We start from the raw sequence: 24,120 nt of genomic DNA on the forward strand, positions 1-24,120 counted from the left end.
TATTATCTTTTCCTCATTTCGACATCTGGAAAAATCAGTGTCCAGGACCTCACATCATCTCTTAACTGAAGCCTTCTTTGACTGCTCTACAAGAGTCACCCCTCACGTGGGATTCTGTGCCACTTTGGGTTACTACATTTTATTATCACTATATTTAAATTTGTTTATGATGATCTGCCAGGCTGAGAAGGAAGGGATTACTGTCTTATCCATCATGGATACTTCATTGCCTAGCTGAATGCTCTAAGTGTTTGTTAATGGTTAAAATAGAAAAAGATCCTAGATCTTAAAGAGTCTCTCCTAGTTTAATTCCTCTTAAATTCATTTATTTACTCATTCATTCTTTCGCTCCTTGCGCAAACATTTGCTGAGTACCTACTATGTGGGAACGCTCTGTTTCTAGGCAACAAAGCCTTGGTTAAACAGACATGAGAGAGAAACAGCTGCCAATCCTCCAGGAAGCTCTGCTCCACAGGCCTTCATTTAAGGATCCTGGAGGTTCAGTTTTCTTTCGTCAGCATTTCCCTTAATGGCCAAATTCGTGGTGGCAGTGACAATGGATTCTGCATTAGTATTAAAAATGTATTCAATAAATAATTGATTAGAACCTCTGTTTAATAATTATTAATGCACTGCAATTTCAGTTGCCCAAATCTCAAGATGTTTTAAACATAACTAATTGAAAACACAATTAACAGCAACTTGACGAAATAAATCTGGAAGGCAAAGCACCCTTGAAAGCCTCAGACTATGAGAGCAAAAATCCAAAAGCAGCCCCCTCCTCAGACTGCTCTAAGATGCAGTGTTCATGCTGGGCTCCAGCAAAGACTCTGGTCGCAGATGGTGGCACCTGGCCAGGTTTCGGACATGAAAGTTGGTTTAATGGCAGCTTCTCTGCAGCTACTAAAACTTCAGGTGACTGCTTCATTATGCCTGGAGGCAGGGGGCATTTGCTTGACCAATAGGTTGTACTCAGACACTTATATGTCCTTTGGGCTCTTAGAAAGAGACTGATTCAGTGACTCTGTTATATAGGAACTCAGCAAAACAAAAGCCAGTCCCTGAGGTCTGGCAGTGCGTGGGGTGGGGCGTTGCCTCAAGTTAAGCCACAGGATGAGTGAGTGTCAGAGCTGTGTCTGAGAAGACCTGGGCTCCCAGCATCAAATGCTCCCAGCATCACACCCACCAGCCCTGATGCCTCCCAGGTTCTTTCTGGGGCTAGTTCTGCTTGTCCTGACTCAGCACAAATGGTGCATCTGGGCTTTTGGATCAAAGGCTAAAGACAAGGGTGCCTTGTCTTTCTTGCTTCAGTAATAGTCAGCAAGGAAAGGAAATGCACTGAGGCATTTATAGGAAGAGCCCTGGATTGGCTATTGGATGCTAGGATCCTAGAAAGGCACTGAAGGAAGACATTGGCCTTTGGTCTGGGCTTGGCATGGGTAAGCATGGATTGTTTTCCTCCACTTTTCATCTTTTTATACCTGTTCCTACCTTACTCTCTACCCCAGAGACTTTTGGACCTGGATACACTGGCCTCCTAGCTTTTATCAGTCCTTCACAGGTTTTTTGGTTTTGGTTTTTGGGTGAGTAGTCAATGAGATGTTGTAAGGAAATTAATCAACAACAGGGTTGGCCAGTGGCAGGCCCTCAGCACACGGTAATTCCCCTTCCACTCCCAGCCTTGTTTGCTGCTCCTGCATGGTTAATCCATCCCCAGGATTCTAAACACTGCTGTGGGCATACTTTCAACAGAATAATATGGTTATTGAACACACAGATGTTATTCCTGGAGAACACAGATTTTAAGGTGGTATCACTCAGGTTCGTACAATCTTGCCTGACCCCAGGGTCCCACACACCTGTACATGACTTGTATGGATCTGAATTTTCTGTCCACAGGACTTGAGTGGAGCTGGTCTGTGGAGACAGAGATGACTGGAAAGCCTTACAAATCCACAGCATCCTGTCTGGATGAGGTGGAGGCAACCCTCAGGTGTTAGCAATGCCTATATCCTGCACCAGCTGAGCCAATGAACAGAGCCAGCTGTTCTCTCGAAGGGCAAAGAGAGAGTCTTGGAGTGTTTTTCTTGAGCAAACTTTTAAAGCTATTTTGTTGTTGTTGTTTGTTTCTGTTTTTGTTTTAAGGACTTAATCTATGGCGCTCCATCATGCAACCAAAGCAATCCAAGTTTAATCTCTAAGCATTCATCTCCCAAGTTCATATTTTTCTTCCATCTTCTCAGCTGGTGCATTCCCCAACTTCTGAATTTCTAAAAATACCCAGTGTGGTTCCCTCTACAAAACACCAGCACCCTGCCAGCTGTTAAATAAATAAACTCAAAACAAATATGCTCTAGTTGTGAAAGAAGATATATTTAATTAAATAAAAAAGGAGAAGAAAGTGCTATTACAAGAGCATAAAACTGTAAGGCATAAGATAAAAACTAAATTACTACAAGGCAGCTCGATCCAATCTAATCCTTAAAGATAAAGATGAAACCAGAAAATTGCATGTATTGAGAAATCAACATAAGTCCTGAGCAAATATTAACTAGAGTTCTATAAACTGGTTGATAATAAACAGCCCTATGAACATTAGGATTAGGGAAGGAAATGGAAATGGAACCACATTGGGGTGTGGGGGACTAGAGTTCATCTCTCCATCCTGCTTGGAGCAGCCTTGGTGGAATGATCTCCTTAGAGTGACTTTTCCATTAGCTAATTTCAGTAAATCTCAGAGGAAAAATTGAATGGCATAGAGGTACCTGGGCAAATTTCTATCTATCATCTTGAAAGACACAGAGATGGATGTGATCTCATCTTACCAGGCTATAAAATGGAGCTTGCAGATAAAATGTTTGCCTTTTACTGTGGTTTCTAACTCAGCTATTGACATGATTTTAACAGTGTGTTTAAGCATGAAGAATGGTCCAATTAAATGTTAAGTAGCCTTTTTTTATAGTTCTAATAAAGGTTCATTTAGCCATTTATTCTGACAACTCAGTTCTTTGGAAGGGTATTTTTCAAGCTGCCTGCTAAAAGAGGACATTTCCTGGTTGGAAAAAAAAAAAAAAAATGAAGCCTGCTATTAGCTAGAAAATTTTGCTCCAGCTTTCAGAGACGTCATTTGTGTAGAGGCCGGGTCTTCTAATGGAGAAGTGAGCGTTGGCAGCTGGAAAAATCAAGCTAATTCACAGGTGAAGATGCCCTCTTTGTCACAGTTTCAGGCTCTGGGATAAAAACTCTGCTTTGAGAGCATTCATGCACTTCACGCCCCACACAGGGAGCTTCAGAATACAGTCTCAATGGGAAACAGGCAGGGAACGTGGTTCTCCATCAGATCAAGGTCCAGGGACAGCCAGGTCCTCAGAGAGAGCTGGAAGGCCCTCTGGGGACAGAGTTAGTGTTCTTAGGCCCCTGGGGATGTAAGTGACCTGGGGGCTTTTAGAAACAGATTTTTTTGTTTTTGGGTTTTTTTTTTTTTTTTTTGCCTGTAGTGAGACTCCAACTAACGTGTTCCGGACAGAAAAAGAGATACCTATGTGCTCTTAGGTCTGGAAAAAAATCTCCACAACTTCCTGGAGTCAGAGCCAACATTGGAGTCTTACCATTAACTCATTGTGAGTCTTCTTGGGGTCTCAAACTCTTGCTGCTAGCTCCTTGATAAAAAGGGGCGTGTATTCATGTGCAAGGGCTGCCATAACAAAGTACCACCAACTGGGGGTGTAAGCAATAGAAATTTATTTTCTCATAGTTTTGGAAGCTGGAAGTCCAAGATCAAGGCGTCAGCAGGATTGGTTTCTTCTGAGACCTCTCTCCTTGGCTTACCCATGGCCATCTTCTCCCAGTGGCTTCACATGGTCTTCCCTTTGTATGTGTCTGTGTCCAAATTCCCTCTTCTTATAAGTCTACCTGTCATATTGGATTAGGGCCTACCCTAATGACCTCATTTTAACTTAATTGCCTTTTAAAAGACCCTCTCTTCACATAGAGTCACATTCTGAGGCACTTGGGGTAAAGACTTCAACATATGAATTTGGTGGGGGGTACATAATTCAGCCCATCACAGGACTGCATCATCATCCTCATGTTTATCTGGGAGTACAATTATACCTACTTCTTACCCTGCCTCCAGAGGATTGCTCTGTTTTTTGTGGGGGGCAAAAAATCAACGTCATCTGTTAATGGAGAGCAGAGGTAAACTGCCCTACGGAGGCCTTTTTGTCACAAGGTAAGGAAAACTTTATTTTCAGAGCAGCTGCAAGTGTGATTCTCAACTGTGCCTGGGCCTCCTCTCAAGAGCTTCTCATCTAATTGATCTGGGGTAAGGTCCAGGCATGGATAAATGTTTAAAGTTCCCCAAGTGATTCTACTAGGTAGCCGGGATAGATAAACCACTGTTTTCAGGGTTCTCTGGCTACATAAATGTGACTCTCAAGGGCACATGCTTTTGTTCAGCCAGTTGTTTCTGATGCATTGGTGGCCCCTGGACCCCTGGGCATGTTCTGGAAGTGGCAGAGAAGAGCTGCAGCTGTTCTGGTTAATAATATGCAGGGATTGTCATGGTGGCTGGGACAATAGTCTTTATGGATTATGTAGCCTTAGGAAAATATTTCCCCTTTTATTATGGATTCAAACTGTGCTGTCTCCTGTATCTGAGAATAATTCTATATTCTTGAGGGAGGGGGATGGAGAGAGAAAGAGAGGGAGAGGGAGAGGGAGAGAAGGAGAGAGGGAGAGAGGGAGGGAGAGAGAGAGAGAGAGAGAGAGAGAGAGAGAGAGAAGGAGAGAGAGAGAGAAGGGAAGATACTGAGAATATCTCAAGAGTAATAGGTGCTAAAGTTTCCCCTGGGTTCCAATGCAGTGAACATGCTGCCACCACCCTGGAGTGACTTGCTGAATGCGCCAGTGGGGTTATTCCAGATGGAATAGATCCAATCTTGGAAACAATAGTGTCTCAGTGATTGCCTTGATGAGCAGGAGGTTTGCATGAAAGGCTGAGACCAACCCCTAGTGGTAAAGTGTGTGGAGGGTCAAAACCTGAAGGGTTGAGAAGGGCTGTCTTTCAGAAGACGGGGTTGGCTGACCTGACACTTGGAAGTGTGTTTATGAACTGGACTGTGCTTGTGAGAGCATCTCCTGGGGAGAGCTTATCATTTCTCTTGAATTTTAGGAAAATCATATTGTATCTCATTTAAATTGTGCTACCCCTATATCCTCATTCCTTGTAGTTGCCCACACACCTTTGGGAGAGTCTGTTTATATTCTCAGCCTTTGTAGAACAAAGGCAAGGACCATAAAAGGAAGTGTGGGGTTCCCCTAACCAGGGCAGAAGTGGAGGCATATAAAGCAGTGGGTCTTAACCGGCTGCATGTTAGAAACAAGAGGGGCTTTCAAAACCACTTATGTCCGGGTCCCACCTAGACCAGTAACATTAGGGTCTGGGGGTGGGGCCCATGCGACCAGAGTGGAGGACCAGTGATATAGAGACGGGCGCTGGTCCTGGAGTCCCAGGTAGTGAAGGGCCAAGCCCCAGGGCAACTCGGAGAGAAGCATGGTGAAGAGCAGGTGAGACAAGCATGGGGGTCCAAGTGTACCAGATGAAGGTGGGTCATGATGCGCTGGTGGGAGTGCCATCGGACTCCTGTTGTACCCCCAGAACCTAGGAAAAGGCTTAGTAGGTTGGCAAACCTGGTTTCTACTGTACTCATCTGTATACTTGTGTTATGTACTTCTCAAGAATATTGGAATGTCTGCCAACACTCAGGACCAATATGATGAAGCAGAAGGAAACAAGTAGTAAAGTGTTAGAATTGTTCTTATGTTTCACCCACATGCTACCTATTTTAATTCCCCTACTCTCAAGAATCAGTGGGGACTCCTTGGCCACAATCCTTCACATAAGTAAATATTTATTGAATATTAACTATGTGTAACATGTACTTCTAGGAAGCTTACAATTGAGTTGTGAGGATAAAGTATGTCCATGTGAAAATATGAATTTCTACATAAATCTAAATGCTTTGCAAACAGTGTCTGGGCAGGCTTTTGGAGGAAGGATTGCTCCCTGTGGGCAGGAAAGAAGCTGGATCCGTGGAGATCCAGAGACTTGAGCTAGGTCTTACAGGATGGGGATGTTTATAGGGCTGGGGCCTTCTTGGTAAAGGTGATCCCATGTTGGGCAGACATGGTGTATATTATGGTGAGTGGGGAGAGAGCAGTGATACATAAGGCCTGACTGCAGGGTTTGCAACGGGGAAGGTGTCAGAGACACTACATGATAGAACAGGTCTCTCTGGAGGCACTGGACAGAAAAGTGGGTGAGTGGTGGGTGGGTAGACAGTTATTATCTGGTTACTGGGTCTTGCTCCCCCGGACTCTCTCTCCTCCCACTCTACATTGCTGTGAAAATTACAACAAGGAGCCACTGAGAAGCTACCAAAGATGTATCTCTCAGAGTTGATAAACACTAAGTAGACAAAGGTAGGGATGGGGACTGTTGAATAGAGATCAAGGAAAAGGAGGCTGATGGGGAAGAAGCAATTGCTTTATTTTAATAATAAAAGAATGAAAGAGTAGGTTAGATGTGAGTGATTTCATGCTGGACTCAAAGGCTGCGTAAAGTATTCCTATCTCTTCAGTTGGCTGTTGTTCAAACTCCATGGCCACATTCCTACCCTACCTTAAGGAGTCCTGCTTTCCAAGTCATGAATTGTTTTCTTGCATTCTTAGAGACTTTCAAGTTTCTCCTAATCCCTCCCAAATCCTGTGCATTTCAGAGGTAACCCGGAGAGGCTCAGAGTACCCTAGAGATGCTGATAAATCTCCAAATACTTCATCTGGTGGAGGAGCTTTTCCATCATCTGCCCCTGCATTTAATTCACTTAATTCGTGTGTATGTGCATGTTGACACCCCATGTACAGGGGGGCAGGAACTGACTGAACACAAAGCGAATACAACTCCAGTCCTCACTTTGTGGAAGAGGAGCTAGCTACGCAGCAATTTCTATTAAGTATGCTATAAAATCAGATATGGATAAGTAGAAAAAAAAAATAACTCTGGTTTATGTAGAATGTCATCCTACCTAACTGACAAGCTTTTAAAAAATCACCACTTTTAAGAAAAATAAAAGTGACACAAAATCATATCAATAAGACTATTTTATTCTCAGTAAGTCACAACATTTAAACAGAGGCAAATTCCAAAATTGAACATCTAGGTCAAAATCATGATGAGTCAGGAACTTTTGTAGAAATTATTCAGCCTGATTGTTACCTGAGTGATAAATTCATGTCAAAGGGAATCTCCCATTGTTTGAATTTGCCAGCCTCTACCCCTGTCTCTGCCCAGAGCCCAAAAGACCCTGCAGAGGGTATTACAGGGAGCTTGGACCAAGGGGAAGCAGCCCCTGGGGTGAGAGCCCCCGGTGCCAGGGCACCAGAGTTAATCTGATGAGCACTGATGGGCTCCAAGCTGTGCTGGTGCAAACTCTTCCCGTTCTGACTGCTTCTTCACCTAATGCATTGAGGGCCTCGTTGGAAGCTGTCAGGACATAAAGGTATGTGTTGCTTGGTGAAGAGGAGGAACCAGCACAGAGAGAGACTCAGGTGCTCCCATGCATCCTCTAAGTTTGAGGGTAGAGACAAGGCAAAGTTGTGATTAAAAGTAACCATGACTTACTTCACTCTGTATGACAGACTTGAGGGCCATCCACCTCACTACAAATAAATCAATTTTGTTCCTTTTTATGGCTGAGTAATATTCCATGGTATATAGGTGCCACATCTTCTTTACCCATTCATCTGTCGATGGACGCTTAGGTTGCTTCCATGTCCTGGCTATTGTAGATAGATTTGCAATGGATATTGTGGTACATGACTCTTTTTGAATTATGGTTTTCTCAGGGTATATGCCCGTTAGGGGAATTGCTGGGTCGTATGGTAGTTCAATTTTTACTTTTTAGGGAACCTCCATACTGTTTTCCATAGTGGTTGTATTGTGAAGCAATTATACTCCAATAAAGATCTATTAAAAAAAAAAAAAAAGAAAACCCAAGTAACCATGAGTTTCTGTAAAAGACTGGGAGGAAAAGTAGTGAGTTTCCAGGAGAAGAGCAGGGAGACAGGAAACGCTGGGCGGGGCCTCTGAAGAACCGGGGGACCAGAGGTCAGTGCCTTCTGGGGTCACCTAGCATTGAGCACTGAAAACAGTGGCTCTGAGGGCGTGGTCAGCCTTGGCAGCCAGGAGCAGTTTATCACCCTGATGAGGCAGGTAAGGGGAGTGAGGGGTGTGAGCCAGGCCGGCAGGCTGGCTGGACCTGCCCCGGAGGCTGCTGACCTCAGCCACAGAGGGAAGGTGCTGACGGCAGCTGGAAGCTTCAAGTAACGAGGGAGGCCCCCTTGTTCTTTCCACTCCACGCGCCAACCTTGGCCCAGGCCCTTCGATCCCGTTCCGTGCCCAGGGAGGATGTTTGTGTGTGTGTGTGTCGTGGGGGAAGGTGGGCAGGACTTGGAATCAGAGGATATACGTGAGAGTCCCCGGAGTCCCGCCCGCCTCGTACTCATTCGCAGTATAAGGGAGGCAAGTGAGAGAGCGGAACCCTCTGCAGCTATCATTTCCCTTCTGACTCTGCCTTGCGCTGGAGGCCTAGGGAAGCCCTGTTGCATCCGCATCAGCGATGAGAACAAAAAGGTTGAAGTGAGTATAACGGGGCTGTATTCATTTACTAGAGCTGCCCTAACAAAGTACCACAAACTGGGCATCTGAAGTGGCAGAAATTTATTGTCTCCTAGTCCTGGAGGCTAGAAGTCCAAGATCAAGGTGCTGGCAGGGTTGGTTCCTTTTGTAGGTTGTGAGGGAGAATCTGCCACGTGAGTCTCCCCCAGCATCTCCTGGTGTGCTGGCATCTTTGTTGTTCCTTGACTTGCAGCTGTTACCCCGATCTCGGACTCATCTTCACTTGCTGTTTTCCCAGTGTGCATGTCTGTCCCTGTGTCCACATTTCCCCTTTTCAAAAGGACACAGTCATATTGGATTAGATCCACCCTAATGACCTCATCCTAACTTGATCATCTGCAGAGACTAGTTCCCAATAAGGTCACATTCACAGGTACTGGAGTTTAGAACTTCCACATCTTTTTGGGGGGACAGAAGTCAAACCATAATAGGGGGCAAGGGTGCCACTAGGCTATAAGACATATGGGGAAGAATGTGAGTTTTAGGAACGGGCTGGGTGGCAGCCCTGTGACATGTGAGCTAGGCGGGTCATTCAGTACTTGTGTTCTTAGTTGTAAAATCAGGGTTTACAGAGTGCTACTTCACAGACTTGGTGCAAGGATGATGATGGATCTAAAGACCCCTGGATTTTTGAAGATCATGTACCTCTGAGTCGTTATGGCAATAACGTGCCACCCGTATGTTCCCTCCCTGAAGAGAATGGTCCTATTCTTAGCTCCCTTGTTTTCTCAACTATGAAATGGGTTGGATAAATAGTGCGTTAACTGGGCGTGTAATCCCGCAGCATGGCAGCTATAAAAAAAAAAGGGTAACAATGTGTGTGTTGGCAGCAGGCCATGTCTGGAATGGGGGGCAGGGAGTTAAGATCAACAAGGAACAAAAGACTCAGGGGATTTGGTTAGGCCGTGAGGAAAAGGGAGGTGGCACCGAATAGAGGGCTTCAAGCTGGGCAGAGAGCAACGGGGTTTGTGTGGTGTAGCAGGAAGGCAGGAGATACTCTAAAGCTTGCCTTCAGCTGTGTTCCAAACAATGCTAAGATTCTGATTCCAACTAATTCTGGTGTGGGGGTTTTTTTTCTGCACACCAAGCAAAAATCTCTGACACCAGCCGGGTGTCCTACAATTCAACCCAATTCTGACACTATCTACCTGGAGACAGCATTAGGTCCCACAGGTCAAGGGCTTCGTCCTACGAGACTGACCCCCACACTGCCAGTTCAGATGCCAACTGCAAGCCTAGGTTGTCACCTGTGCTTCTGACTGATGGGCTGTGAACTGGAGGTTCCCTTGCCCCTCTCCTTGGGTTTGATTAATTTGCTAGAGTGGCTCACAGAACCCAGAGAAACATATTACTTACTAGGTTGCCATTTTATTATAGAAGGATGTAACTCAGGAACAGCCAGATGGAAGAAATGCCTAGGGCAAGGTGTCTGGGAAGGGGCAAAGGGCTTCCAAGTGTGGTACTCCCCAGATCTCCACATCTCCACCAACCCAGAAGCTCTTCAAACCCCATCCTTCCGGGATTTTTGTGTAGGCTTCATCATGTAGGCATGATTTATCATTAATTCCATTTTCATCATTTCTCCCTTCCCAAGAGAATGGGGTTTGGGGATAAAAATCACAAACTTCTAATCATGGCTTGATGTTTCTGGTGGCCAGTCCTCCTCCAGGAGGCCACCCAGAATTCCTTCATTAGAACAAAAGACACTCCTATTACCCAATTACAAAGGTTTCAGGAGCCCTGTGTCAGAAACTGGGCTCAAAGACCAAATATTAGAACAAAAGATGCTCCTAGTGTTCTTATCACTTAGGAAATTCCAAGGGTTTCAGGAGTTCTGTGCCAGGAACTGGGGGCAGAGACCAATGTATGTTTTCTATTATCTCAACAGATGCTATTTTACAGCCATGGTGCACGTCATAATCCTGTCCTTGGGTCACATTGGCTGTGACCTCTGACGTCCCTCCCAGAATGGGGGGCTTGTGACTTGCTTCTGGAAAGTCCCAGGACTTCAGCTGCTCCACGTTTAAGGCTTTCTGTATCAGCTCTATTTACCAACTGTGGATTCCTTTCTTTGGTAGCCCTATTATTTATAAATAAATATCTTTAGTCTTCTAGCCTAAATAAAGGGAGCTATTCCTTAGAAGCTACAGAGAATGACCAGCCCCTCCACTGTGACCTTCATGGTCATTGAAGGTGTTGAGTCAGTGCCTCTCTGGCCTCCTCATCCCTCTGTGGGCTGGGGACCTTGCTGGTGGGCCAGGGTTTGCATTTGTGCGCAGACACATTCATCACGGCGTTTTACCGTAGGATTTCTCCCCTGACCTCCAGTCCTATTCTTGGTCTTCCCATCCTCATCAGTGTGTTCCTGGACTGACTTCTCACTCCTTGAAGGCTGTAAGCCCACACCTTTCACCGTAGCCTGAAAGGGGGGGACAGCTGGTTCACAAAGAAAGCTATGGCTGGTGATTTTTCTTTTTCTTCTTGCTCAGTTCTGAAGCTGAAAAAAATCACAGCATACTTCAAACTTCAGCTGTGGCTGTGAACGTATTCACTCTTGAATTCATCTGTGAGGTTATTATACGCAGCTTTGATGTTACAGCAAGACTACCTGGGTCGTTTTGTTCCAATTACTCAGTGCAGAGGAGGAGGACTTCACGCCACATGAAGGTGCTGACTTTGATGTTGTGTCGAGGCTGCCCTTCCCAGGGCTGATGCATCTGGAGCCACTCTGGGCAGCTGGGGGGCGCGTCCACACGGTGGGGCCCTAACCTGGAGTGGGATGGCTGGGCGCTCTGCACCCCGAGGGGCTGTTGTGAGGAAGCCATAAATGCAGGCCTGTGGAACACATTTCCCATGGCATCACAGAGGATTCAGAAATAACCTCATTTTCCTCAATTAGGAAGATGGAGATGGTAATGGCTGTACTTTGCTCTCTTCAGACGTCTTTCATCTCTGCATCACAAAATGCTCTGAAAGCATGATTAAGGAAGCTTCCCAAATCCCCAGCTGGGCAGGCGCCCCACTGCCTGCTTCTGTTAAGGCTAAATGGTTGAGGCCAGCACGCTGGGTGAGCTCAGGGTAATAGGAGATCCCGCTGACCCCAACACAGGGCAAGGACAGATGCTGGGACCCCCACTGGATGGGGGCGGGGAGAGGGTGCGAGGCAGCCCTGTGCAGAGACGGATTCCCGGGCAGGGAGGAAGGGGTCTCAGACCAGCCCTGGTTGTCCCACTGGCCTATGGTCAGAGCGTGGGCCAGTTACCACCACTGCCACCCGCCCCCATCCGGGTCTCAGAGTCAGTGCCTGCAAAGCTGGGATGGAAATATGATGTGTCAGGTCTCTCCTGGCTTTGCTGTTCTGTGTCGTGTCGTGATGGATCTGACAGCCCTGGACTCCCCAGACCAACCTGGAGTCTCTCCTTGACGTTCCTGCTCAGAACCCAGGATGCTCCCCAGGGAGCATCCAGTCCTTCTGGGACTGGATTACTCTCCTCTGTGTCCATTCAGGCCACACCCTCCTCCAGGGCCCTCCAGCTCCTGCAAGCTCCTGCCAAGCCTCAGGTTGTTTGCTCAGGCATCAGCGACCCAGCTGACTGTGCTTTTAGAGCTTTTGGATTGTCTGTCTGTTCACCTCTTATGGCTACCAATATTCCTACCTCCTGTCATGGTAATTCCTGCCCCCTTCCCCATTAGCTGTCCTTGTGTGCTACAGGCTACAAACAAAACTCACTGAGCTACTAAAATGTAGGTGCAACAAGGAGGCTGCGAGTCTCCCATGTGTATCTCTGCATGGATAGCGGAACCTCTCACCTGGGCGCTGAGTTGCCTTTTTAACACCTTTCTTTTCTCAACTGTGCTCCAAATGGCTGAGGTCGCGGGGTACTTGAGTTCTGGATGATGGGACATAACGTAACTGCAGAAACAGGTGGTGCACAAAGGGTGAGCCTCCAGACAGAAAAGGTCAGTGGAAAGTCCATCTCCTTCTACTTGAAGAGGAATTAAAAACACAAAGAAAGAAACTTGACCTGTTCTTTGTTATTGCTGAGTAGTATATGCTTCTAGATGCTGCATTTTGAAAAAAAAATTGTGATGCCACACAAAAAATATTTTCCACCAGTGTTTTGGAAATCCCAGGGGTTTCCCAGGTGAGAAAGTTGACAAGGGCAAATCACGCCTTGAAGGATGGCTTATTGATTGGAAGATTCTTATCCTTGCCCTAGACGTTGTACCCTGCCGTCTCACTCTCCCACGAGAGGAGTGTGTTAGGGAGAGGCACTCACCCTTGGCTCTCGGGAGCTGGGGCTTAGTACTGTCAGGCTGGAAAGCTGCCTGGGTGCCCCAGTCGTGGGATTCTCTGACCAGCCACAAGAACAATTCTGGGGGAAAGCTGTATTTTGTTGTAGAGGTTTTCAAGTGTAAAAAGCCCAGTAAAACTTAACTCTATCCCTTTTCTGGAACAAACAAAAAGAAAACGGCTGAAGTGGAAAATTCAGAATGGGAAATATAGGGTAGTTATTAGGTTGGAGTTTCAAAAAGGAGAAAGAATTCCTGTGAGTCTTCCACATGTTTGCACTGTGTGGGGACCACCCATCTGCTGGGTGGTCTTAATGGGCTGTTCTGACATGAGTGAGATGCTTCCCGTGGATCGCTTCTGTGAGCTTTTCTTTTGTTTGGCCTCATTGCCAGTCCTGACTTCATTTCAGCACCCCCGCCCCCATCCCACACTGCTCACAAGGCAGGTTCACTGATGCAGCTGACCGCAGCTCAGTCTGGGGGAATCCCTTCCGAGTCTATAAGCAGCTACAGGGCTTTCCAGGGCCCAGGGTCTCAGTCACCCTGCTGCGCTCTCGTGTGTCTCTGCTACTGGGCCTCCTTTGCTGCCATCAAACTTGGGACGAGGATTCCCAGCGGCAGCCCTTGGGGTACCATCTGTAGGACATGAGTGCATCCTAACCCCTGAGTTTCGCCGTCACAACCTGACTCCTTCTCCAGTTTCGTCAGGCTCAGAGGTCACCCTGCCTGTCCCTTTGACCGGTGACCAGAATCCTTGCTTGTTTGAGGTGTAGCACCATCAAACCATCTGTGACAGCATGCAAGGAAGGCAGGGTGGGAGGTGAGACACGGGAGGGGGGCTCAGTGCCCTGCCCAGGAGGGGCTACAGGGTCCCACCTGGAGACAATTGTAAAGGGATCTTCTTCGGATAGTATGTTAACAGGAGGAGACAGTGAATTTTCTTTGCCATCTCTTTAGGTTATTTGTTTTATTGCTTTAATTTGCATTGCATGGCAGCGTGCAGTGGTCCATCATTTCACAAATACCTTGGCCTCTCTCATCCATGCCCTGTTAGTATCATCAGTGGCAGAAGTGGCCAACGTATCATCAAGGGTGTGTGTTCCCCACGGGAGCACAGAGCTGTTGCTGGGAGGGGCTGCTCAGTGAGGGCTACACTCATCAGCACCCTTGAGTTTGGGTGGCTCCCGTGATGAGCTGTTGCCAACAGGAATGTTAGCGGAGTTGATGCGTGTCACGTCTGGACCAAGGGAGTTAAAAAGTCTCTCCTGTCAGCTGATTGGAGAAAGCTTTGAAGGACTTAGAGTGGGCAGAGCCCCAAGATAGAAGGACCCTGGGTCCCTGAGGTGCCTGACGAGAAGCACCCGAATTGGACTGTGACATTCATTGTGTTAACCCCCTGAGAACTCCTGGAAATTAACCGAAGTGATACAGTAGTTAGTGTTACTATACCTAATGCACATTGGTCTAGTCAACTCAAAGTCTTTTTGGCTTAACCAAGCAGGGGCTACCCTATCTTGCTCTGTGTTCATCTCCCTGGTTTCTCTCTTCATTGAGGAGCTCAGGAGGTGCTACTGTTGAGTGGGGCAGTTTTGAAGAAAGAGTTTTGTGAGGAGGGACTTCCCTGGTGACGCAGTGGTTAAGAATCCACCTGCCAATGCAGGGGACACGGGTTCGAGCCCTGGTCTGGGAAGATCCCACATGCCGCAGAGCAACTAAGCCCGTGTGCCACACCTACTGAACCTGCGCTCTAGAGCCCATGAGCCACAACTACGGAGCCCGTGTGCCACAACTACTGTAGCCCGCGCGCCTAGAGCCCGTGCTCTGCAACAAGAGAAGCCACTGCAGTGAGAAGCCTGCCCACCGCAAAAAAGAGTAGCCCCTGCTCGCCGCAACTAGAGAAAAACCCGTGTGCAGCAACAAAGACCCAACGTAGCCAAAAATAAATAAAATTTAAAAAAACTCAAAAAGAATTGTGTGAGGAGACAAACAGGATAAGAGCTGGGTTAAGATAGTTATTGAAGGAATTTCTTCTCTGGGCCCTGTGAGAATATTTTTTTAGTGATTTCTGGGACTCTGGAATTATGAAAGTAATGGAGTCATGAATATAATTACCTCTATTCTGTAATTACCCGGCAAATATCATATGAATACATAGGGGGTTTGAGTCAGCAGATCTGGCAGCTGCAGAGTTTGATTATGATGATTTAGCTGTTGGGAAATGCCAGGGATTAATTTCAGTCATCAGTGTAGGAACAACAAGGAGAAATGGCCCCAAATTAGGGAAGGACACAGGCAGTCTGTGTGGTGAGAGCACTTGGTGACTTGGGGGTCAATTAGTCGAAGGAGCCCACCTCGGAGGAGGCCCAGCCGTTCCTGCAGGACCAGGGGCAAACTGCATATTTGTTTGCACTCTGCCATTTCCCCAGGTCATTGCTCTTTGAGCATGTCACACGTGCGATCTGTGAAGGTAACAGGTGTGTTTGCTTGAGCTCTCTGGCTTTTGCATCAAGCGTTGCTCCTTTACAACGTGGCCCCAGTACCCTGGGAGGCGGGGCTGCACAGCTAATACCCCAATTTCACAGATGCCAGTCCGAGTCCTAAAGGAGCCAGTCTCTCAATGTGGCACAGCGAGTGGCATTTTCTAGGTTAGAACCCAGGTCTCTGCGCCCTCCTTCTTATCTTGTACTGGCTTTGGGGAGGAATGTACCTCCAATTATAAAGTTTTCCCAATGGAAAAGGGTGATTTCTTTTCCGATTGCTTTTTCAAATGGTTCTCAGGAAAGCTTTCTGAAGAGTGTGGGTATTTGTTGTTCAAATCAGATCCTGGTGTCCCAGGAAGGAGTGGAGAGGAGCGTCTGCAAGCTTGAGGTCTCCTAAAAGAGGCCGAGTTTCCCTGTGCTCTTTGCTGTGTTGTGTATCACAGATGTGTCGTGTGTCCTTTCCTAATTGGGGGCCATGTCTCCTTGTTGTTACTGCCCTGATGACTGAAATGAACCCCTGGCGTTTCTCAGCAGCTAAATCATCAGAATCAAACTCTGCAGTTTGATTTCACTTATGAGGCTCCCGTGGTGGCCTCTCCACTGGACAAGGCCCACCTACCACCACCGGAGCAGAGAGAGTTGCAGTATCTGGGTGAGGCCAGCACTGTTCTGGGAATTGTCCGTTAGTCTGACATGTTCCTCACTCCTCTTGTTTGGGGGCTCAGTGCTCGCCATTTACCGTCCCCCACATTCCCTCCAGGCTGAGACACTCAGCTCCAAGTCCAGCGGCCTGGGAAAAGAGGCTTGAATGAGAGCCAGTCAGAGCTGTTTGGGACTGAGGCTGTGGTGTGGGGATTCAGGTATCCCCTCACTTTCTCTGAGGGATACGAGCTGCTGCTTTGAGAGTAGGGAATGTGAGCAAGCCAGGGGAGGAGGGCTGGTTCTGCAGTGACTCTCGGGTGGGGAGAGGTCTGAAACCCTGGATTTCTCCATCACGCTTGCAGCAACACCAGGGAGCCGGGGGCAAAACTGCTCTAGGCAGTAGTAGGGTCTAGCATACGCCTTCTAGATCTGTGGCATTGTCTACACCAGATGCAATCCCAGACAGTCATCTGCACTTACCAACGCACATAAACCTATCTCACATCTCTACTCAAAACGCAGGCTGGCCACACATCCTTCCTCTGGTCTTTGTCAGTAGCCTGAAGGACAACATTCTTAAAGACCTGAATTCAGACATAAATACTTTTAGTAGAACCTCCAAGCTGTCTTCCTGAGGCAGTTTGGACTGTGACAATAACTCTCAACTCTTAACGTTGACCCCAAACCAGATCTCAACAGCTTCCAATACACAACCTAACGCTAAGGTCTAGGTGGAAGCCCAGCCCCGCCTGAACCAAGCTTCACTTCAAACGGGGTTCTCATCCTGACCTACAGCCTGATCCTAACCCTTACCTTGGTCCAGATGTTAACTATAAATAAATCTTATCACTGTAGATTCAAACTCTAATTTTAACCCAGCTTTAAACCTAACCCAACGAGGAAATATTCGTAAGGTCTGGCTCTTCTGAGCTGGAATTTGGTGCTTTCATCTGTCATCTGTAGGGGAGGAAAAGTTTCCTCTACCCTCTTCTATTCTCTGGCTAGGTCTGTGAAAAAACAGAAAGATAAAAACAAAAAAAGCTGGCAACAGGCAGATTAGCAGGAGAAAAGGCATGCAAATTTATTTGATGTTTAAAGTTTTATGTGGCACAGGACGGCTTCATAGAAAGAAAACTCTCAGAGAAAAAGCTAGGCTTGGAGGCTTTTAAACCATCTGGGGAAAAGAGGATACATTTAAAGAGAAGTGACAAGACAAAGGAAGGGGATTTTGAGATTCTGCGGTTAGCAAATTGAAGGAAGGCAAATATATGGGGAAGCTGCTGGTAGTTGAGGACTAGTTAGTAAGGTTTGTATAAACTCTTTTTTGGTGCCATCACACCTCTGGTGATAAGGTTGTTATTCCCCTCCTAGTATGGGAAGTGGGTTAGGGAGGACACCTCCCCAGGCGAGAGTTAGGATCTGTTTTCAGGTAGACAGGGGGACTGTAGAGAACTCATCCTGTGTCCACTTTTTCTCAATTGCTTTTAGCTCAAAGTAATCCTTATGCCACAGTGGTAACTTTGGGGTGGCATATTCTGTTCTACACATCCTCCCCTCACTCGCCCCTCCACTCCCATGTTTATTGCTCTGGGCATCCTAATGTGATGACCCCTGTTCCCCAGGCAGGTTTTTTGAGCCTTGAACTTTGAACTTGTATCATTGCTTTTTGATTCCCAAGGTGAAAGACTAGCTGACTTGATGACAGACTAGTCCTGGGTAGTGTATTAGTTGAGATGAATGGGTTAAGGTGCCATCCCTTCGAGAATCTGTTTGCATTAAGAATCTCTGTTATCAAATCTCAGGCTCTAGGGAACGCTGGAGAAAAATTGAAAATAGGTACATATGGTGGTGGAGGGGGGAACAGGGTGTAGTTGTTGGCTTGGACTCATCATGTTTCTGTGTCTCCCTTTCCTAAACTGTGAAGTAGGGATACAGTAAAGACTAAATGAGCTAATATGTGAAGAGTACCTAGAACACTCAGTAAATGTTTATTATTACCCTTATCATCGCAGTTCTGTTTCTTAGGAACTGAATAGATCGGAAATCATTTAACTTTTCACAAAAATAACTTAAAATCATGAACCCATTTGGGGGCCATTTTTCAGCAAAAGCTACCATTGGAACTATAAATATTTTTGGTAGAGGTAACCTCTCTGAAGGCTGACATAGGTAACTTTTCTGTTGAGCAGAGAGATCAGTGGAAGATAATAAAAGAAGGTATGTGTGTGTAAAGCAGAAGTCAGCTCTTAACATGGTTTAATGTGGCACAGGGAACGAGCAAAACCTTAGGAGTTGTTATAGCCTTGCTGCGTTGCCTACCAGTTACGAGCAACTCATTCGTTCCTTCATTGAACTGTGCCCTCCTGTGTCTCCATCACTGACCAGAGTACGTATCATTCCAGTCTCACAGAGCTTTCAATCTGGTGACATAGTTACTAAGCAGGCAAGCAAATGCATATGTGATTATAATTTGAGATAAATTTGGAGATATAAAAATGGGGTTAGGGACAGAGGGTAACAGCAGAGCATCTTCTCTTAGTTTGGGGGGTCAAGGAAGGGAATTCTGGGGCTGAAGGGCTAGTAGGAGTTACTTAGTCGAAGAACAAGGGAGAGAATTTGGTTTGGACAATAAGGCTCAATTTGGCCTTATTTCATGGTAGTGTTAGTGGTGACTGTGTATGACCTTGTCACCAGTGAAAATTGCAGCTATTATATCAGGTTGAAATTATGGTAGTTATTAGACCCATTGCTGGATCTTGTTAGTTAATGCCTTGATAAAGAAGTGCACGTTGGGACTTCCCTGGTGGCGCAGTGGTTGAGAATCCGCCTGCCGATGCAGGGGACACGGGTTCGTTCCCTGGTCCGGGAAGATCCCACATGCCGTGGAGCGGCTAGGCCCATGAGCCATGGCCGCTGAGCTTGCGCGTCCGGAGCCTGTGCTCCGCAACGGGAGAGGCCACAACAGTGAGGCCCGCATACCAAAAAAAAAAAAAAAAAGAATCTGACCATCAACGCAGGGGACACGGGTTTGATCCCAGGTCTGGGAAGATCCCACATGCCACGGAGCAACTAAGCCCGTGTGCCACAACTACTGAGCCTGCACTCTAGAGCCCGTGCTCTGCAACGAGAGGCCACCACAATGAGAAGCCTGCACACCACAACGAAAAGTAGCCCGTGCTTGTCGCAACTAGAGAAAGCCCATGCACAACAACAAAGACCCAACGCAACCAAAAAATAAATAAATAAAATGAATTTTTTTTTAGAAAAGAAAGAAGCACATGAATTATTGCTACATCGTAAGTGAATTCTTTAAGGGATGTTTTTTAGAACAGCTTTAAGTTGATGGCAAAACTGAGCAGAAACTATGCAGATTTCCCATAAACCTCATGCCCACCCCGCCGCCCCTTATACACACAGCTTCCACCGCTATCAAAATCCCTCACCAGAACAGTATGGGAGTTCCTTAAAAAACTAAAAATAGAACTACCATATGACCCAGCAATCCCACTACTGGGCATATACCCTGAGAAAACCATAATTCAAAAAGAGTCATGTACCAAAATGTTCATTGCAGCTCTATTTACGATAGCCAGGACATGGAAGCAACCTAAGTGTCCAATGACAGATGAATGGATAAAGATGATGTGGCACATATATACAATGGAATATTACTCAGCCATAAAAAGAAATGAAACTGAGTTATTTGTAATGAGGTGGATAGACCTGGGGTCTGTCATACAGAGTGAAGTAAGTCAGAAGGAGAAAAACAAATACCATATGCTAACGCATATGTATGGACTCTAAGAAAAAGAAATGTCATAAAGAGATTAGTGGTAGGACGGGAATAAAACACAGACCTACTAGAGCATGGACTTGAGGATATGGGGAGGGGGAAGGGTAAGCTGTGACGAAGTGAGAGAGTGGCAGGGACATATATACACTACCAAATGTAAATTAGATAGCTAGTGGGAAGCAGCCGCATAGCACAGGGAGATCACCTCTGTGCTTTGTCACCACCTAGAGGGGTGGGATAGGGAGGGTGGGAGAGAGGGTGACTCAAGAGGGAAGAGATATGGGAACATATGTATATGTATAACTGATTCACTTTGTTGTAAAGGAAAATCTAACACACTATTGTAAAACAGTTATACTCCAATAAAGATGTTTTTAAAAATGTAGAAATAAAGCAAAACAGAGAAAAATTAATAAATAAATAAAATGTGAAATACATTTTAAACAACCCTACTCTGAATTCGCAAACCCATCTCTCTAGCAAGAGGAATCAGACCTTGAAATGCAAAAAAAAAATCCCTCACCAAAGTGGTACCTCACACATATATTTTTATTTTCATTTAAAAAGTTTATTTAATTACAATTTTTTTAGACTTTTCTTTTTGATGTGGACCATTTTTAAAGTCTTTATTGAATCTGTTACAGTATTGCTTCTTTTTGTTTGCTTGTTTTTGTTTTTTGCGGTACACGGGCCTCTCACTGTTGTGGCCTCTCCCGTTGCAGAGCGCAGGCTCAGCAGCCATGGCTCACGGGCCCAGCCGCTCCGGGGCATGAACCCGTGTCCCCTGCATCGGCAGGCGGACTCTCAACCACTGCGCCACCAGGGAAGCCCACAGTATTGCTTCTGTTTCGGTGTTTTGGCCGCGAGGCATGTGGGATTAGCTCCCTGACCAAGGATCGAACCCACACCCCCTGTATTGGAAGGTGAAGTCTTAACCACTGGACTGCCAGGGAAGTCTCCACATATATATATATATTTGTTGTTGTTGTTGTTGTTGCGGTACGCAGGCCTCTCACTGTTGTGGCCTCTCCCGTTGCGGAGCACAGGCTCCAGACGCGCAGGCGCAGCGGCCATGGCTCACGGGCCCAGCCGCTCGGCGGCATGTGGGATGTTCCCAGACCGCGGCACGAACCCGTGTTCCCTGCATCGGCAGGCGGACTCTCAACCACTGCACCACCAGGGAAGCCCCCCACATATATTTTTAAAATAATATTTTGATAACTGTATTTTGATATAATTTGTTTCCTTTGTAATCCTATGCATTTTATTTTATACACTAACAAACTTCCCAAGCAGGGCTCCAGAAGCTTCCCCAGGCTGCCAAAGCAGTTCGGAGAACAAAAGGGCTAAGGCAGCAGGCTGGAGAAGGAGCTGCCTGTGGGTGGAGAAGGGAGGCAGCCCCAGTGTAGCAGGAGCAGCGTCAGCCATGGAGACGGTGGCAAGATGACACTGCAGAGACTGAAGGGTCCTGAGGGTCACAGTGAGAAATTGGATTTTTTCTTATGGACAATGGAAAACAATTGGAAAGTTTTAAGCATATCGACTTCATGATTTGACTTACATTAAAACATTAAAAGGATACCACCACCACCACCACCAAGAGCTTCCTCATTGTTGCAAGTAAGTAAAGGAATCTAGGGCTGGTAAAGATAAAACAGGGAGATTTGCAACTTGGAGTAGGGTGATGGCAATTGAAATGTTGAAAAGGGAAATGGAGTTAAGATATCCTTTGAAGGTGAAATTGGAAGCTTGCAACAATGAATTCACTGTGGGCGGTGTGAGAAAAAGAAGTGTCAGGGATGATCCCATGGCCTCTTACTTAAGTCACCACTGGCGCACGATGGTGCGATTGTGCGTGATGAAGAAGGCAGAGGAGGGCCAAGTGGAAGAGGAACGTTCCGTTTCTGACGTGGCGATTGAGGTGCCTGCACGACGTCCAAATGGATGTGTCGAGTAGGCGATTGCATAAATGAGTCTGGAGCTTAAATGAGATCTGGGTTGGGGATAGGAATTTGGAGATGCCAACATACAGATGTCATCGGAAATCACGGAGATGAGCGAGGCTGCCTTAGGTGAAAGTGATATGAGACGAGGACCCAGAATGGCTCTGTGAACTTCGACATTTAGACATGGTGTAATAATAGGTTATCATAATGACCTTACAAAGAGCTAGCATTCATGAGGGCTTACTATGGGCTAGGCATTGTTCTAAAGGTGCTGCATGAATTTATTTCTTTATTTTCACAGTAACCCTATGAAGTAAACAGGTATCCAAGGTCACAGTTAGTAGTTGGAGGAGCTTAGGGTAGGAACCCAGCAATCTGGCCCCAGAACTTCTCCCTCAACCCATGTGGAGCCTGAGACAAAGTGGTCAAGAGGTGTCAGGAGATAGAAGGAAAACCAGCAGCATGATGTCTAGAAGCGAAGAGCAGGATATTTCCAGATCGAGGGGTGGTCAGCCCAGTGGGATGCTGCTTGGGTTCAGCAAGACGAATTCCAAAGCGTAGCCATCGGTTCTGGCAACACGGGGGTTGTAGGCAATATCAGAAAAGGCAGTTTTGGGGGAGTGGCAGGAAGGTAGGAGCGGAAACTAGTTGGTGTGGCTCAGGGAGAGAGAGAGCTGAGGATGTAGAGATGGCACTGCCTTTCACCGTCCCTTGAGAATAGGATCCTTGCAGGTAGTTATAAGGTTTGGAGAAAGTGTGTATAAAGCACATAGCACTGTGCTTAGCACACAATAGGCATGCAATAAATGTTAACAATTTTACTACTTGTCTGCATAAATCTTAAGATCACAAAGGCTTGCAGTATTGGTGATACAGGAGCAAGAATATAAATGCACAACATTCTGTCAGCCAGCGTATATATGGGCAGGCACCAAGACACATTCAATGAGAGTTCAGGATGAAGAAAACTAACTCTACCCCCTGGATGGATTGCCAGGCTGGTACTAGATGAAAGGCATACCTATTAAAAAAGGTAATGAACGAGGCTGTCTGTGACATACCCAGCAAGTATGCAAATAGAGAGGGTTGAAGGAGTTCAGAGGAAAGATCTCTGGACTTGGATGGGATGATGCATCTGCCTGGAGAAGAGATGGACTCTATTGCCGGTGCCCGTGTTTCTGCATGAGGAATGAGGCCCTCGGACGGGGGGGGCGGTGGCTTTGCCCTGAGCCTTGGTAGGTCAGGCAAAGCTATCAGCCACACATCCTCCTTGTGCGGCAGTAACATTTCACGTTTAGAATTACCTCTCTCCACAGGGCTGAAAGCAATTTGTAAACAGAACTGAATGTATCTCATTACTTCTCTCCATGCAGCTTCCCATCCTGCTGTGACTGATTGGCTGGGCTTGCGGGAAGGAACCAGAGGACCCCAGTGTGTGACCAAAGACGGCATTGGGAAGCTCCCACAGAAGTAACTTGGAGCTCAGAGGTAGAAAACTGGGTGTAGACATGAGTTCTGCCTTGACTTCCTCAAAGCAGTTCCTCAAATCCTTCCCTAGAGGGGCAGGGAGTAGAAGCAAACCTCACTCACTTTGGGGGCCTTGAACTGCTTCTGCTTCCTGAAGAAAGGTGGATCCAGCCTTCTGCCTTCAGGGAGGCCATTGGCATTTTCTTTGCTCCTCAGGCCGTGTGACTGATGACTGAGAAAAGCTGGGTTTTTAAAAAATTCTTACAGAGGACTGCCCTCCCTACACCCCTGTAGCTTTTCAGGGACACCTGACCTATGGCCTTGACAGGAATTCTGGGAGGGGTCAGGTAATGGTGGGGAAGGGCCAGGTAGATCATGGCAGATGGGCTGCACGACAGAACTGTGAGTGCCACCAGGAGTGGGAGGTGGGTCACGTGATGCACAGTCTCTCAGATCTCCTGACCACAAGCCTTGGACTAATTTGGGGTGCTCTCTGGCTTTCTGCATCACTTGGAACTTGCCCCAGTGTTTCTGATATTAGCACTTTGTTCTCCAGTAAGTCTTCTTTTTCACACAATTTATGTAAAGCCATCAGCAAATGTGTGGGAGCGCCCTTGATAATGCCTGCAGGATCTGCAGGGAGTGCTGGGTGGAGTCTTTGCAAGGGATTATGTAAGGCCGGCCTGGGGAAGACCCTGCAGGAACTTGCAGATTTGCAAGAATGTCTAAATGTTAAATGTTTAATGTCTAAATGTTAAAGTT

At 46.6% G+C, this 24,120-nt stretch overlaps 1 long non-coding RNA gene across 3 annotated transcripts in view; it reads left to right on the forward strand.

Moving 5' to 3' along the window:
* LOC131765507 (uncharacterized) overlaps positions 1–24,120 on the forward strand; it is a 347,130-nt gene that overhangs the window by 289,074 nt on the left and 33,936 nt on the right. For all 3 annotated transcript variants that reach the window (XR_010835624.1, XR_010835625.1, XR_010835626.1), the window contains one exon: positions 23,265–23,379. This is a non-coding gene — a long non-coding RNA (uncharacterized lncRNA). The remainder of the gene's footprint in view (positions 1–23,264; positions 23,380–24,120) is intronic.

The sequence above is a fragment of the Kogia breviceps genome, chromosome 11, assembly GCF_026419965.1.
Source record: "Kogia breviceps isolate mKogBre1 chromosome 11, mKogBre1 haplotype 1, whole genome shotgun sequence".
Classification (NCBI taxonomy): domain Eukaryota; kingdom Metazoa; phylum Chordata; class Mammalia; order Artiodactyla; family Physeteridae; genus Kogia; species Kogia breviceps.